Source organism: Cylas formicarius, unplaced genomic scaffold (genome assembly GCF_029955315.1).
Source record: "Cylas formicarius isolate icCylForm1 unplaced genomic scaffold, icCylForm1.1 PGA_scaffold_2__14_contigs__length_35257938, whole genome shotgun sequence".
Lineage (NCBI taxonomy): Eukaryota > Metazoa > Arthropoda > Insecta > Coleoptera > Brentidae > Cylas > Cylas formicarius.
Window position 1 is genome coordinate 32365638 of NW_026844319.1, and position 15126 is coordinate 32380763.

The following is a 15126-nucleotide window of genomic DNA, read 5'->3' on the forward strand; positions in this document are numbered from 1 at the left end:
TTTGTCATATATACATTTTAGGACAAGATTCGCATTTCAACCTGTAGCTATTCTGAAAGCTATTTTTAAACCACATTTTGACAAATGTTTTGAAACTTTTTCACTAGGTTCTCCTATGTATGTAATTGTTTTAAATTGTTCGTGTTCTGTATTAGGTTTCGGATAAATAGAGTTTACTGTTGTCTGGATTTGTTTTTTATTTATAATGTTATCGATAATGGACGGATTGTAGCCGTTGTTCAGTGTAATTTATTTAATGATATTAAGTTCTTTGTTGCAAGTATCTGTTGAGAGTGGCGTATTAAGAAATCTGTGTATAAAATATTGAAATGCGGCCATTTTGTGTGTATAAGGGTGATTTGAGTTGTTATGTATGACTGTGTCCGTGTGTGAAGGTTTATGGTAAATAGAAAAATCCAATTTGTTTTTGGTAATAGTTAAGTCTAAAAAATTAATAGAGTTATCCTGTTCAATCTCTAATTTAAAAGAGAGTTCAATTGTCTGTCCATTCCAACAAAGCAAGCAAAGACATCATCCACCTAGATATGGTGGTATAGATATACCACCATAGAAAACTTTTACTTAAAGGATGTTCTGGTATGATACCTTCCAAATTATCCATAAAAATCGCAGCTAACAAAGGACTAAGTGGGTTTCCCATAATCAAACCTTCCTAGGAGATGTAAATCTGTCCATTAAATTCAAAATAATTTTGGTCTAAAGATACTATTAAGCAATCTAATAAATCTTTTTTCACCAATGGGATAACCTCTTTCCAAGTTCGGGTGAAATCTACTAAATCTATCACATCCATAGGGGCCTACACAGGACATTGCAGGCTTAGGAGGCATCTCTGCTTGCTAGGCATTGGAGACGACCCGGAGTATAGGTGGTGCATGGCAGGGGAGGAGACCCCGTATCATCTGCTCACCGAGTGCCCTGCCTTGACATGGGCAAGATTGGGAGTCTTCGGAACGGCCCTGATCGATCCGGACTCAGTGCACGGTATTGGGCTAAAGGAGTTGCTGACCTTCTACAGGAGGGGCGGCATTCTGGACGCCCTCTAGAGCGGCCTGGGGGCACAACGGGCCCATCTGGTGGCCTAAGTGCTTGGACGCCCGCGAGGGCGCCCCCCTTTAATACCAATACCAATACCAATACCACATCCATAGGTGGAATACTGGGAAATAAGTTTTGTACATCAAAAGGCAATAGTGTTGCGTTAGCAACGATTTTGAATTCTTTAATTTTGTTGATTAATTCAAAATTTTTTATTGCAAATTTTGGTTCAAAATCTGTGTGGAAATATTTACTAATTTTGTTGAGAGTTTAACTGCCGGAGATGTTACATAAGATGGTCTAATATAAGAACATAATTTCGGCGGTTGTGGATTCTTCATTGTTAAAAAAATACTTGTCTTTGTCACTAAATAGTGTGGAGTTAGTAATTACTTCCTTTGATAAAACTCGATAGGATCGTGTTTGATACATTGGAAAAGTTCTGGTTTAAGAAAATTGTTGGTTTTTCAAATATATTCTGGGAGATCGATAGCTATGATTGTCAAATATGAAGACGATTGCTTCAAATTTTGAACACTTTTCGTGTTTGATAGCAAGCTCCAAAAAACAGTCGAAAATCGCGACAAAAAGATGGATACCGGGGTCGGATCAGGGCAATTTCTTATAAGCTTATGTGCCTCGTGGAGGGTTAAAAAGGAGGCAGATTTTAATTTTGTAGCTCCAACGGTTCGAAAGTTATTCAGGAAAAACCAAAAGACGAGAACGCAGAACGGACAGACAAAAGAATTTTTTTTTCTGTACCAACGGCGATCCTATAGGACCCACCGTTACCGAGATATAAAATTTGTATACTAGCGCAGATACTTTCGAAACATTCGATTTCATCGATTTTCGAAAGTAACAAGTAAATTCGTTGGGAGTTCGCCATTGCCCATTGGTCTCCTAACCAGACTCCTCGAAGGCTAGTCTCTGGTTTCGTTTTTCATGTCTATCACGTCGTTTTCCTTAATCTATGTATATAAAATAATCGCCGGATAGCGTAATGACATATCATTAGAAACGACGGCACGCCACTGAAACGGAGACACCTGAAATCGGTAATAACAGTCCGCAGGAGGTGTAACAGCTGACCATCATCCAGACGCGAACTACCTCCACCCTCGGGCCGATCGCTAAGCCTATAATAATCCAGTTAATTATTAAATTTGCGGTCGTGTGTTCGAACGGAAAAGTTATTAAAAACTGTCACACGTACAGTAAGGGACCCGTATGTACGGTTTTGGGTTAAAAAATCGATTAGGCTTGATCGAGCGATTAAGTTATACTTTAATTGACCGGCGTGGCTACGGGAGTCGTTCGCGACTGTTGAAACACGAAATTCCACTTTCCTGCGGAATTTCGACCGGTAGAATAGAATACAGCGGGTAAAAATGAATGGTGAATTGAGCAAGGGGGTGGAGTCACTGAAAACAGAATTTGTTTAATCGTGTCTGACTACAACTTGTGACTAGAAATTATTAGATATTGTTCATATATCACTCCAGTGTCTGGCGCATTTCACAGCATTTTCATTGCACGTCCAAAGGTCCCGGATGGTACATGGGCCTTGTAGGGATTGACACGCTAGAAGGTGCTCCATTGTCTGGGATTCTCCATATTCACACGTTTCCTCTTCCACGTATCCCCATTTCAGGAGGTACCCCAGTCTAAGTCAGAGCCTGCAGGAAGTTTTTCTTTTATATTCCAGGTTGGGATGTCGTTGATTGCTAGGCGCTGTTCCCGTTTTGTCTCCTTGGTAGCAGTTTTGCATTGCATAAAGCCTCGCCTTGATTTCAGTCTGACCGTTTCGGAATATATTGGTACATAGGATGTCTGGGGTCTTCACATTGTCTGCTTCGTTCGGCCATGGCTAGAGTTTCCCTACGTATTTGCGGTGGAGCCATTCCGGCTAGCATGTAAAGCTGATCAAAGTTAGTGGGTTTTAGGCATCCGGTAATTAATCTACACTTGTCATGCAGGACAGGGTCCAGTCTATGGGCATGGGATGATCTCTCCCATACGGGGGATGCATACTCGGCTGCGGAGTAGCACAGTGCTGTCTGCTGGCTCTGTCCCCCATCGAGCATTAATCAGTTTCCGGAGAATGCCGTTTCTGGTGTTGACTTTGGCCTTGGTTTTATCGATATGAACGTTAGGGAGCGGTCTAATGTAACACCTAGATAGAGTGGGTTTGGGCAGTGTTGCAGTCTGACTGAGTTCCATTCTAATTGTAGTTCCCTTCTCGCCTGTCGGTTATTGAGGTGGAATAGGCATGTCTGCGTTTTCGTTGGATTTTGATCTGTAATAATCATTCAGTCTTCATAGGGATTCTGTTATCTGCTCCTCTATCTCTGCGATGTTTTTTGGCTGGCAGGTGATAGCTACGTCGTCGGCATATATAAAGCTTCTTGTTGATGGGCCTATTGGTTGGTCGTTAGTATAAACATTGAAAAGCGTGGGTGCTAGCACGCTACCTTGGGGAAGGCCATTCTTCTGGTTCCTCCAACGGCTTCTCGTTCCTTGCAACTCTACATAGTATCTTCTGCTAGCTGGTAGTTTCCTGTCATTCTCAAAATTTTTTCATAAATTGGATATCTGTGTGTTAAATGCACATGCCATGTTTTTGATGACTTGCCCAGTATTGCTTGCTAGGTTTCGACAAAATCTTCTACATTGAATTTTCAAAAGGTTTGTATACATTTTATTGGCTATTATTCGCATATATTGCTGATTTTTTTCCAGTTCTTTTGTTTAATGACGTTAATTTTTGTTGTTTGCAGATACAAATGCCAACAAGCCCACTGTTCTGAAAGGGCTAATAAGAATATCTACTCAACAGAAATAAATATAAATAGACACAAAAAATATAATGCAGTTAAAAATATCTAATAATATCTAATAATAAATATAAATATAATAAATAAAATAATAAATATAAATATGATAAATATAAATATGACGCAAATTCATTGGTTAAAAACCTTTAAGATTAAATAATTTTTCATGAACCTGTAATTAATTATAACTATAACTATAACTCGTAGAAATTAAAAAAAATGTTACCCGAAAGGCCACATCTGCTTTAACGCATAATTTATGTATAATTTCAACATTTCTAGTAATTTTTTACTTGCGTTTGAAGAAACTAGGAATGATTCCACCTGCCAGGTTCTTTGATATGGTTGAGACCGGTTTCACATTATAAATACAGTTTACCACTTATTTTTGTGACCAACATCCTCTCAATGCATGTTTGCGTATATGATTTGAAGGTACCAAAACCGACTGGGATTGCGAGACATTTTTTTTTAATCCACCGGAGTCACTTTGTAGTAAAAAAGCACCATGGTTCAATTTGTGAGACCGAGGCAGTCGTTTCTATATAAAAAAAATTATTGGATGCTTAGTGGCGTGCATTTAGGCATATTCAAATTAGGTATTATTAAATAGATTGGAGATAAGTACACGTGGAATAGCCCTACTGATAAAATGTTTTGAAAATGGGGGCACGAGTTTTTCAATGCGACGGCACGTACGCGTGTTGCTTGAATCTTCCCCTATAAGTAGAAAGTACAATATCACAGGGGTAAAAAATTGCATACTACAATGTTTTTACCAACATAATAAACAGAGAATAATTGCGGATATAATTTTCGTAATTCCTTAAAAATAATTAACAATTTGTTCAATGTGTAAACTAGTAAATTTACTTTCAGAACTCATGACAGACTCATACCTCATACGTTCCTATCCATAGTGCATAATGAAGCTGAGGTCAAGTAGCTAAAGTATGTTTGTTTCCTCTTCTTTGTGTCTTTTTGATCACGGGACACTTTGGAAGTAGACTATTTAAGTTTTTATGTGATGCATTTGCCGATATGACAATGGGAAAATTTGTTCAAATCCTAGGGGTGCTTTAGCTCAAGTGATAGCTGGTGCTACTTTCTCACCGTCTCAACGTAGGCCTTCTGGATGTTTCTATCCTCTGGAATGCTTATGTTTGTGACGGTAAGTTATCTGTTTTCTTTATCTAGTATAAAGATATCAGATTGATTATTCGGGACTGTGTGATCTGTCTGAATACTCATATCCCAGATAAGTTGTTATCTTTGTTTTCAAGTGTTCTGTTCTTGAGCAGTCCAGTTTTTAGAGCAATTTTATAACGATTTTAATGGCAGTACGAATCCTAATATACAATTTCTTAATTTTCCAGCATTGTTTTCCATAATTGTTTTGAATTCGTCTAGAAATTCTTCGACTATTTTTTATTTATAATAACACATGCCTCGACCTAATGTATTTTCACACATAAAAATTCAATATATTCAACGGAATTTCAATTAAACCCTACGGGACGTTCAAAATAAGCATACATATTGAGATGATTTTAAATTTAAAAATCTCGATTTTCGTGAATGACACACTATATATTCTGAAGGATCAATATCAAATTAACACCTACAACTTGTATTAAATATATCATATATCTATTTTTAATGGGTTGCGATTTATTTTAGCTTTTCCCTTCTTCTATAAAATTAATTTTTATGACAAAACTATAAGCAAACTGGACTCTGTGAAGATTAAAAAACAAAAACATAGGAGATTTTATATATTGAATACTTATTACTACAAATTACTTGTTATTATATTGGGTTGTTCGGAAAGTCATTTCGTTTTTTTTGGGGAACATGAAAGACAGTTTTCGTATAATGATTAAATATTTTATTAAATTATATATTGGCCATTCTGGTCCAAACACCTTTTGCCATCTTTCTGGCAGTAACATAATTCCCCTCTCATAAAAGTTTTGGTCCTTGCTGGCAAAAAACTGGTTCAGGTGGTTTTTGACATCTTCATTTGAGGTAAAGGTTTTGCCATCCAAAAAATTTTGCAGGGACCGGAACAAATAGTAGTCGGAAGGCGCCAGATCTGGAGAATATGGGGGATGTTGCAGTATGTCCCATTCAAGCTGTAAAAGTTTTTGGCGAGTGACCAAACTTGTGTGAGGTCTCGCATTGTCCTGGTGGAACACTACACCCTTCCTGTTGATTAATTCGGGCCTCTTCTCTTTAAGTGAATCATTCAATTTGTCCAGTTGATGACAATAGACTTCTGAATTAATCGTTGTATTGTCCGGCAAAAGCTCAAAAAAAACGATTCCTTTGACATCCCACCAAACGGAGAGCATCACCTTTTTTTGGTGAATGTTGGCTTTTGACACGCTTTGAGCCGGTTCATCTTTTCTGCTCCACGACCTCTTGCCTTTAACATTGTTGTATACAACCCATTTTTCGTCCACGGTAATAATCCGCTTCAAAAATGGATCATTTTCTTGGCGTTTGAGGAGCGAATCACACACGTCAACGCGACGACACAAATTTCGCTCCGTAAGGACATGGGGCACCCACACATCGAGCTTCGAGGTTAAGCCCATGCCTTTCAAATGGCCATAAACAGTCGAATTCGACAAATTTAATCTCTCACCGATCTCTCGTGTGGTTATTCGCCGATTTGCATCAACTAATGCCTTTATCGCATCTTTGTCAGCTTCGACCGGCCTTCCAGACCGCGGTGCATCTTCGACATCAAAATTGCCGGATCGAAATTTTGCAAACCAGTTCTGGCACTGGCGTACTGTTAACACGCCTTCTCCATACACATCCGTCAATTTTTTTCTCGCTTGGACAGCATTTTTACCTTTTCTGAAGTAAAAAAGTAAAATATGACGAAAATGCTGCTTATTGCTCTCCATATTTAAAAGGGCACCAACCAAAAACTACTGCGTAGAATTAATAGAACTTTTTCACACACAAGCCTTGCAATATCAGCTCTCGAGACATATAATGATTATTCGGCTTAAGTGTGAAGTTGGTTTCGAAAAAACGTAATTAAGTCCTCTGACGGGAAAAAACGAAATGACTTTCCGAACAACCTTATAACATGTTTAGGAAAATACGCCCTTCTACTTAGATGCACAGGAATATTCAAATACTGAATATCGCGATATGCAGAAGTTAAAATTTCTTAATACTTTATGACAGCTACTTTGGCCACACCCTGCCTTCATGAAATACAAAATATGACTATATTCGGACACTTATATATAAAAACAGGTAGTAATAGATTCCAACAAATTTAGTTTTTTGCCTTTTGAATGATTATGTAATATATCAAAATTATCGTCAAAGTTGTGCATTTCTGAATTTTAATGAAAGTTTATTTAAAGTTTTAAGTTAGAATCCGAACTTTTATTTTTATACGCCCTTTGATGTTCGATATAAATTTTGGGACAAGATCCACATTTCAACTTGTAGACTCCCGATTTTTGAGTTTTTCGTAATTTAGTTGTTTTTTTGGAAATGTCCTATGGTGTTTTCTGCTTTAAAAGCAATATTAATACCAAATTTACATAGATACAAACGCATTAACGAACATAAAAGGGCGTATAAAAATAAAAGTTCGGATTCTAACTAAGCCAGTCATTTAAATTCAGAAATGCACAACTTCGCCGATAATTTTGATATTTTATATATTATATATAGTCCTTCAAAAAGCAAAAAACTAAATTTGTTGGAAGCTATGGAGATTAACAAAATGATAAATTCGAATTTGTGTGTGAACATTTTGTTGTTCTAATTTAATTTGTGGTAAATGGATTGTCATCAAGTAAAGACCCACATGCAAAAATTGAAGGCAAACATCAGCGCAGTGACATTAGAAGAGGTCATGTCAGTTAGCAATAAATCAAAAGAGATAAACCGGCTTAATAATATGAAGTACAGGCGCAAATTTACTGTGAATTAATGTATCACAAAAACAATGATTTAAAAAAAAGATATGTGAGAGTAATAACATCTCTCTTGCAATTAACAGCAATTTTTGAGAGAAGCTGCTAGTATAATGTCTCTAGTTTTCTTTAAATGTATGGGCAGGGATTGTAGGAGATAATCTAATAGAACTTCAGTTTTTTAACACATCCCTTAGTGGCAGTTTGTCCAAGAGGAACTACCACCTTTGATGGAAGAGGTACCCTTGCAATGCAGACAAAACAGGTGGTTAATGCAAGATGGCGCTCCACGCCATTTTACGTTGGCTCTACGGAGGTATTTAAATCATGCATTTCAACATCGATGGATAGGTCGGGGCTAGAGGCTCGCCTCGATCACCAGACCTTAATGCGATGGACTTCTTTTTTTGATGGCACTTAAAGTCTTTAGTGTATGAAACGCCTATGACAGATATCAATGATCCACGACAAAAAATAATAAACGATCGCGAGATCATGAGAAATAGGTTAGTACGTGTTAAAATGTATAAGAAAATGTTTAGAAATGAATGACGGGCATTTTGAAAATGAATTGCAATTATCGTTGTTTTATTTTCGAAAATATTAAATATATTTATGTTACTTAAATTAAACATGTTATTGTTATTTTCACTTGCTTTTCCGTAACAGAAATGCATATCGCGATATCCAGTATCACTTTTCTGTAAATTAGAAGTGGTATTCGGACCGAAAATAAAAAAAGTCGTTTTGTTGCTAAACGGTAGCACTTATCGACTTTCCGTTCTGTTTTTTAAATTTTAAAAAATGTTCTAGGTACATGACTAACTACCATAATTTGAGTTTGAGTTGAAAATTTCCTCCGAATTTCCTAACTCGATGTCCTGTATAAGTTAATAATACTAAAATTTGCAGGTTTGTGTAAGATCTTTCAGAATAAATAATAATATATATGGTTTGTCTGTAGCTTCTAATTTAAATTCCGTTGCATATATCTTTCAAGTCATTTTCGAATAACATTAATTATTGTTAACCCATTTTGTCCCAGTGGTGCGTTAATGCACTACCTATTCTATGATATTTTTGCCACATCCAGGAAATATTTTTGCACATCCATTTAGAAATTTTATTATTATCACCACTAAAGGACATAAAACCGTAGAAATTTCTAATTTATGTGTAAAGGAAAAATGATATATAGGACTTCAAAAGTTAACAACAGCGGTGCATACATTTGTACCACATTTTCAAGTAAATCCAAAATAGTAGAAAAAAATATTTTGTATTTGTATTGCCATTTTTGTTAAGTCTACAGAATGTAGATTACAGGTACATTACTTTATATCAAAAGGACTTAGAGGCGGCTATGGGGGAGATCGTGATGGTTGAGGACAATAACAATGAAAGTCGTAAGTATTATTTGGATTTACGTATTCTTATGTATTGCAGTTATATATGCTAATAATAACGTGAAAAAATATTTAGAGAACATATTGACGCGGTCTATATTCCACCCGACGTGGACACCTGTACTGACGAAGAAGTTATGAACGATAACATAAATTTACAAGAGTTTGGGGAACCAACTGATATATACCGAATGATACAGCTGTCCTTCAAATTCAACTACTGAACCTGAATGGGACTCATCAGATAATGAAACCCTGGAATTCAAAATAAGACGTATGCTTTCTGCACATGTAGTCGAAAATGTAAAAATAGGCTTTCTGGAAAAACTCCGCTTGAAATATTTTTTATGTTGTTTGATGACGAAGTGATTACATTGCTTTGCGACTTTTAAAAACTGATAAAACAATAATTCAAAGAAATGTTGCGCCTGCCATAGATGAAGTGCGTTATGATAATCAAGGTCAAATCATGATTGTTCATGCTAATGTGCATTTACATACTTCATGCTTTGTAAAATATCTCGCTCAGGCACCATAAAATATTGTGCGTTTTTTTTTGTATCAAATCAAGTTCTATTTGGAAAATAATCTATTTTTTTTTGTCGAATTTGAACTTTCTTTTGTATATTTATGTATAAATTATATGTTACATCTTATGTGCCCCAAAACATTATTTAACGTTTTTTCGCAGTTAGTTTAGTTTACGCATCAGTATTTTTTTGTATGTTTCAAGTTTTTTTTTTGACACATGTAATGTATTCTTAAGTGCAACAGAATAAATAATTTCAGAGCAAAAAGATATTTTTTGAATTTTTTTTTATGCTTCGGATAATGTGGGTGAAAATATTGGTAAAAACATTAGGTTTACGTTATTAATACAAAATGTTGAAAAATTTAAATAAAAAAATAGGGTGTTCCATTTTATTCGTCACACTTTTAAGCAACATTAAATCGTGCACCTTAACATTCTTTACAATTTTTGTATTTACCATTTTCTCATAACATTTGAACCGATCGGATAATTTTTTATTCTAATGTCGACTCGCCCTGTACATTCCAGCGCAAATGAACATCGCACATTTTACAGGTCCATATTTCGAAGCCGTTACGAAATTAAACTATCCCATACCGCGTCCCGGCATTAACAGTATCACGGCCGATCGACCATTAAATCAAAGCGAATTTAATTCCGTGTCAAATTAAACCCGGTATCATTTTTTATTCCCGTGATTTTTGCAGCTTCCGATGATAAATGACCGGCACCGTCCATTTGTATTAATTTCGCATGCAAATTATTTTAATAGTGGGTTATGGTCTCACCTGCATTAATTACGCGATTTTGTCTTATACAGTGCGCGGACGCGTAATTGGACATTAATTTCCGATAATGCGATAATCAGTTTGAATTGCTAGTGTCGCGAAATGTTTAACGGCAATAATTACATTGATACGTCGCAATGTTTGCCGTTGTTTCGGTCTCCTTTTTTTGTCCCGTGTCTTGACCCTTGCCGCTTCTTTATTAGAACTTGAACAAATATTTTATATTTATTTATTTTATAAAATTAAATTCCTGTAAACGTTTGTCACTGCAATATGTGGTAGGGTAAATTTATGAAAGTGATCCCTCACAATTTAAGGATTTTAGAGAGAATTTTTCTGTGTTTAGTTGGAGATGTATTATTAATTTATGATTATAATATATATATCTTGTAGCCAATGAAGTTTACTCTACCGCCGACTCACGCTGTACCTATTCGGAATAACTTTGGACAAATAAAATAAAAAAAACAAATATATGCAATTAAAAGTTGTAAAGTTTAAATCCTGTTTGAAACGCGCTGTCATTGGCTGTGACCGGTTGTGACGTCAATCCGCGCGTAAGACTACGCGCCAGCCTGAAGATAGCGTAGAGACGCCGTTACAGAACGTTCATCTGGGTGGTTTTAATTTTAATTTTCGCCTTTGATCCTGTGGCTTGTTATCTTGTGTTTAGCATCGAAAAGAAAATTTTGAAAATGACCGAAGCCGATTTTTTAAATAGTCAATCTGATAATTTACCTGCAGTGGATACGATTACGGTGACATCTGACATACAAAACACCGAAACATTTTCTTTTGTTGAGATTCGCGGTGCTAAAGCTATAAAGAATGTTCATAGAAAATTTAGCCACTAGTTTTAAACCAAAAATAATATTAAATAAATAAATCAATATAAATAATAATAAGATTGTGACAGCTTAAAGTTTTTAAAATTTAAATGGAATATCACGTAAAATGTAAAATTATCAATAAAAAAAAACCAAAAGGATTTTTTTTAAACTAGTAGAAACCTAAATACTAATTTTAAAGTATATTGCCATTGATAACTTAAAGTGTCATTATTTTATATACATCAGGAAGCCATTCGTATGGGGATCGCAATAGGATGGGCGCAGTTGCGAAGAGTTAAAAATGTTTGCACGGTTAAGGCTAAAATGACACCTGAACATAATGTTAACAATTAACGACGGTTTTTATTTTCTGGTAGACGAATAAAAAGTTTATCTGGCCTTTTAATATTGTTTTTGTGTTGCTTCCATTATTATCATGTAAAATACACTAATCACAAATACAAACTGGCGTAGAATAAATAAAAGCGTAGTTTACACGAGCCAAAAATAAACGTAAATAATATAATTTTCCGTCTAGAACCTGAGAATAACACTAAAACTTGTCGTCGTATCGATCGAAAAGCAGCGGTCTGACGTCACGGTGTCACTTATTGCAACTTAAATATTGGGTTTGGTATGCGTTCTTGCTATAGATAAACAAATATTTTAAAGAAATAAAAAAATAATTAAAGTTCTCTATTAAAACTGCACGTCAGTTGTCCATTGAGGCTAGGCTAGGCCTAAAGACCACGGAAAAATTGTATAATTCATATGATTCGCAATTTTTTACCTAGAAATAAGCGATCATTTTTGATTGCTGATTATACAGCTTGTCTTCCTAAAAAATCCCGCTTGGTGAGAAAATAAATTTACACAAGAAACTAGGATTAATTTGCCCAGAAACACTGCCTTAAAATTTCGCCAGTGATCAATATGACGAAATGGTCTGCGTTTGTATTTTGAAAATTTTGACCCACCATTTCCTCTTGTTCACTTTTGTAATAATTTTTTCCGTTTGCCTTTACGATTATTGTTGCCAGTTTTGGATAAATAGTCAACGTCTTTTGTTAATTTTAAACCCGCTCATGTGCAAATAAAACGAGCCACCGTACGGTGTGGAAACTCATAGGAAATACGAAAAAATGAATACAAAAGTTTCTTGGACCCTCCTGAAAATTGAAAATATTATAATTGTGTGTGTCCCAAAATCGCCCCCCCCCCCCCCCCCCGACATTATGACCATCATATAAATATTCTAGTGCAAACTTACCTACTGTCTCATCGAGCAGAATTGTTTAGGAAGAAGTACTTTTGTTTCATAATATTTCATATATTCACTTTTCCAGTATGTAGCGAATTTTGATTATTTTTCGTAAGAAATGCGATATTTTAAAAGTGAAAAGGTGCTTTTACATTTTGATATTACAACAACCGCAAAATTTTTCGAAGAACTAAAAATCTTTCATGGTATAAATGAGTATCTTTAAGTGATTTCATGGATCTAAAAAGCACGTGGTCTGATAATAAGTGATTCTTAAACGTAAGTAGCTCTTTTTCGCAATAAAAAAAGAAGAAATGATTTGCAACTTGATCGGCGCTCGGTTTATTAACTACAGAAGTCCTACACCGGACCGAAACTGGTTTAAGTGTATAAAGACCCATTTTATAAAACTTCTGGATTCCTGCGTCGGTAGCTAGCTAGCTAGCTAGTTCGAGTCGACAAAAACCGACGCAGGACTAATTCAGAAGTTTTATAAAAAGTATTACGGTAGCCTGTGAAAACTTAAAACCAATACACCTTACAAAAATCACCAGATACGGAAGCCTCGATATGTCCGATTTTCTGATCAAGGGTCAGGGGTAGTAGTGACATGCATAACAGGGCAACTCGTTACCGTAATTGGTTCTATGCTCTCAAGCATTGTGTTTCGCAAATATTTTTGCATGTTCACCAGCAGTTAAGCAGAGGCCCGTTTTCTTTTAACCGTTTTTGAATATATTAATTGCCTTTTTTCAGCGTCTGTTATTTTTTTAGGAATATAAAATTTTTATATTAAATTGAACGTCCGTGGTGGAAAGAGAAAAAATTTAATATCTTCATTAATTCAGGGAAAATTTTCAAATCCATTCACCCAAATACTTTACGTAAAGTATCAATCATTTAGAAATACCAAATCACATGGATAAGCCCTTTGTTACCAAATTTAACATAATTTGTTAATAATGATTAATGCCATGAAGCTATTTATTTATATCGAAATTTGAAATATTTGTGAACTTTAGCTTATTGAATATGCCTTTTTAATGGCGAATTGACAACCAAATTGACATTTTTATTGTGATTCGATTCAATTTATTCGGAGAAATATTGGAAAAATTACAAAAATTAAAACAATTCCGTTGTGTTTGTGTCATCTATTTTCCCTTGCTTGACAGTTTTATTATAGTATCAAGCAACAATAGTAATAATAAAAATGATAAAAGAAAGTTACATGTATGTAAAAATTCCACATATTCCGTTAAGTTCTCCCCAGAGCCCACAGCTAGTAATTAAACCAAATCAATTCCATTGGTTGTTTAGTATGTTACATCACAAAACGAATAACGAGACATCTTCGTACCGAAACATTTGGTCGGTGCACACATTTCACGGTAGATTATAATTATGTGAAACCAATTAGGTATTCGCCATTAAAGAGTAATCTTTGCTATTAATAGTTCTAATGCTGCAGGATAGCATAGAAGGAAAGGCTTACAGGCAGCTTATATAGTTCATTAGTCAAAACGATACCGTTGGCCACGTCGGCCTGCAATGCAATAACACCGAAACCTCAATTCCCAATAATCTCTTTAGTTTCCATTTGGAATCAATTTTAATACACCCGATTTCCAGCTGAATGGCAGCTTGCAAAGCGACGCATTTTAAGAACACTTCAATTATGGTCTTTAACGATAAAATGGCAACACATTGTGGCGAAAAATACAATCCAAATCCCTTTTCGATGCTCAGCATGAAATAATTAAAAAGAATTTTGGATTTACTTTGATTTATCAATGACTTTTCGGTTCAACCTCACCCCAGAGAAGTATGGATTTCTCATCGATATAATACTTTATTTCTTTGGTGATCAACAGGCGTACAATAGGTTTTGCACCCATCTATCCACAAGATTACACCTACAATACTGTAAAAATGTAGTTAAAGTTAAAAATTGAAATATTGCCTGTAACAAATTGTTTTAATAATCAATATTATCAACGTTATTCAAGCTGTTCACTTTTTAAAATTTGTTTAACTTTTACAGTGGACACTGAGAAAACATCAACGGGGCCAGTTGGCACTTCTTCGAATTTGGCCTAACAGTGAATTTTTTGCAGAGTTTACTTTCAGAAACCTTTCTTCTCTGCACCCCACGTGTTGTGGAGCCGGTGGAATATTGTTCATAGGATTATCTATACTTAATTTGATTGATATAAAATTTTATAAACTTATTTTGAATTTTTTCCAGACGTTTTATATACCGGCTGACTCAGAAAACGCGACGAACTACGACAAAACCGAAAGAAAACTTATAATACGAATGTCATTATAATTTAGGGGATTTGATGTGTTTGATGTAGCGGTTTACCAACAGAAACTTTCCATTGCACTGGAAAGTAGCTTGTTTCAATGCAACAATTTATGATTTATCAATAAAAGGGCTACAGTATTTCAACATAC

General features: G+C 35.2%; 1 long non-coding RNA gene across 1 annotated transcript in view; it reads left to right on the forward strand.

Moving 5' to 3' along the window:
- Positions 1-15126, forward strand: part of LOC132697919 (uncharacterized) — a 136949-nt gene that overhangs the window by 39141 nt on the left and 82682 nt on the right. The window lies entirely within an intron of this gene.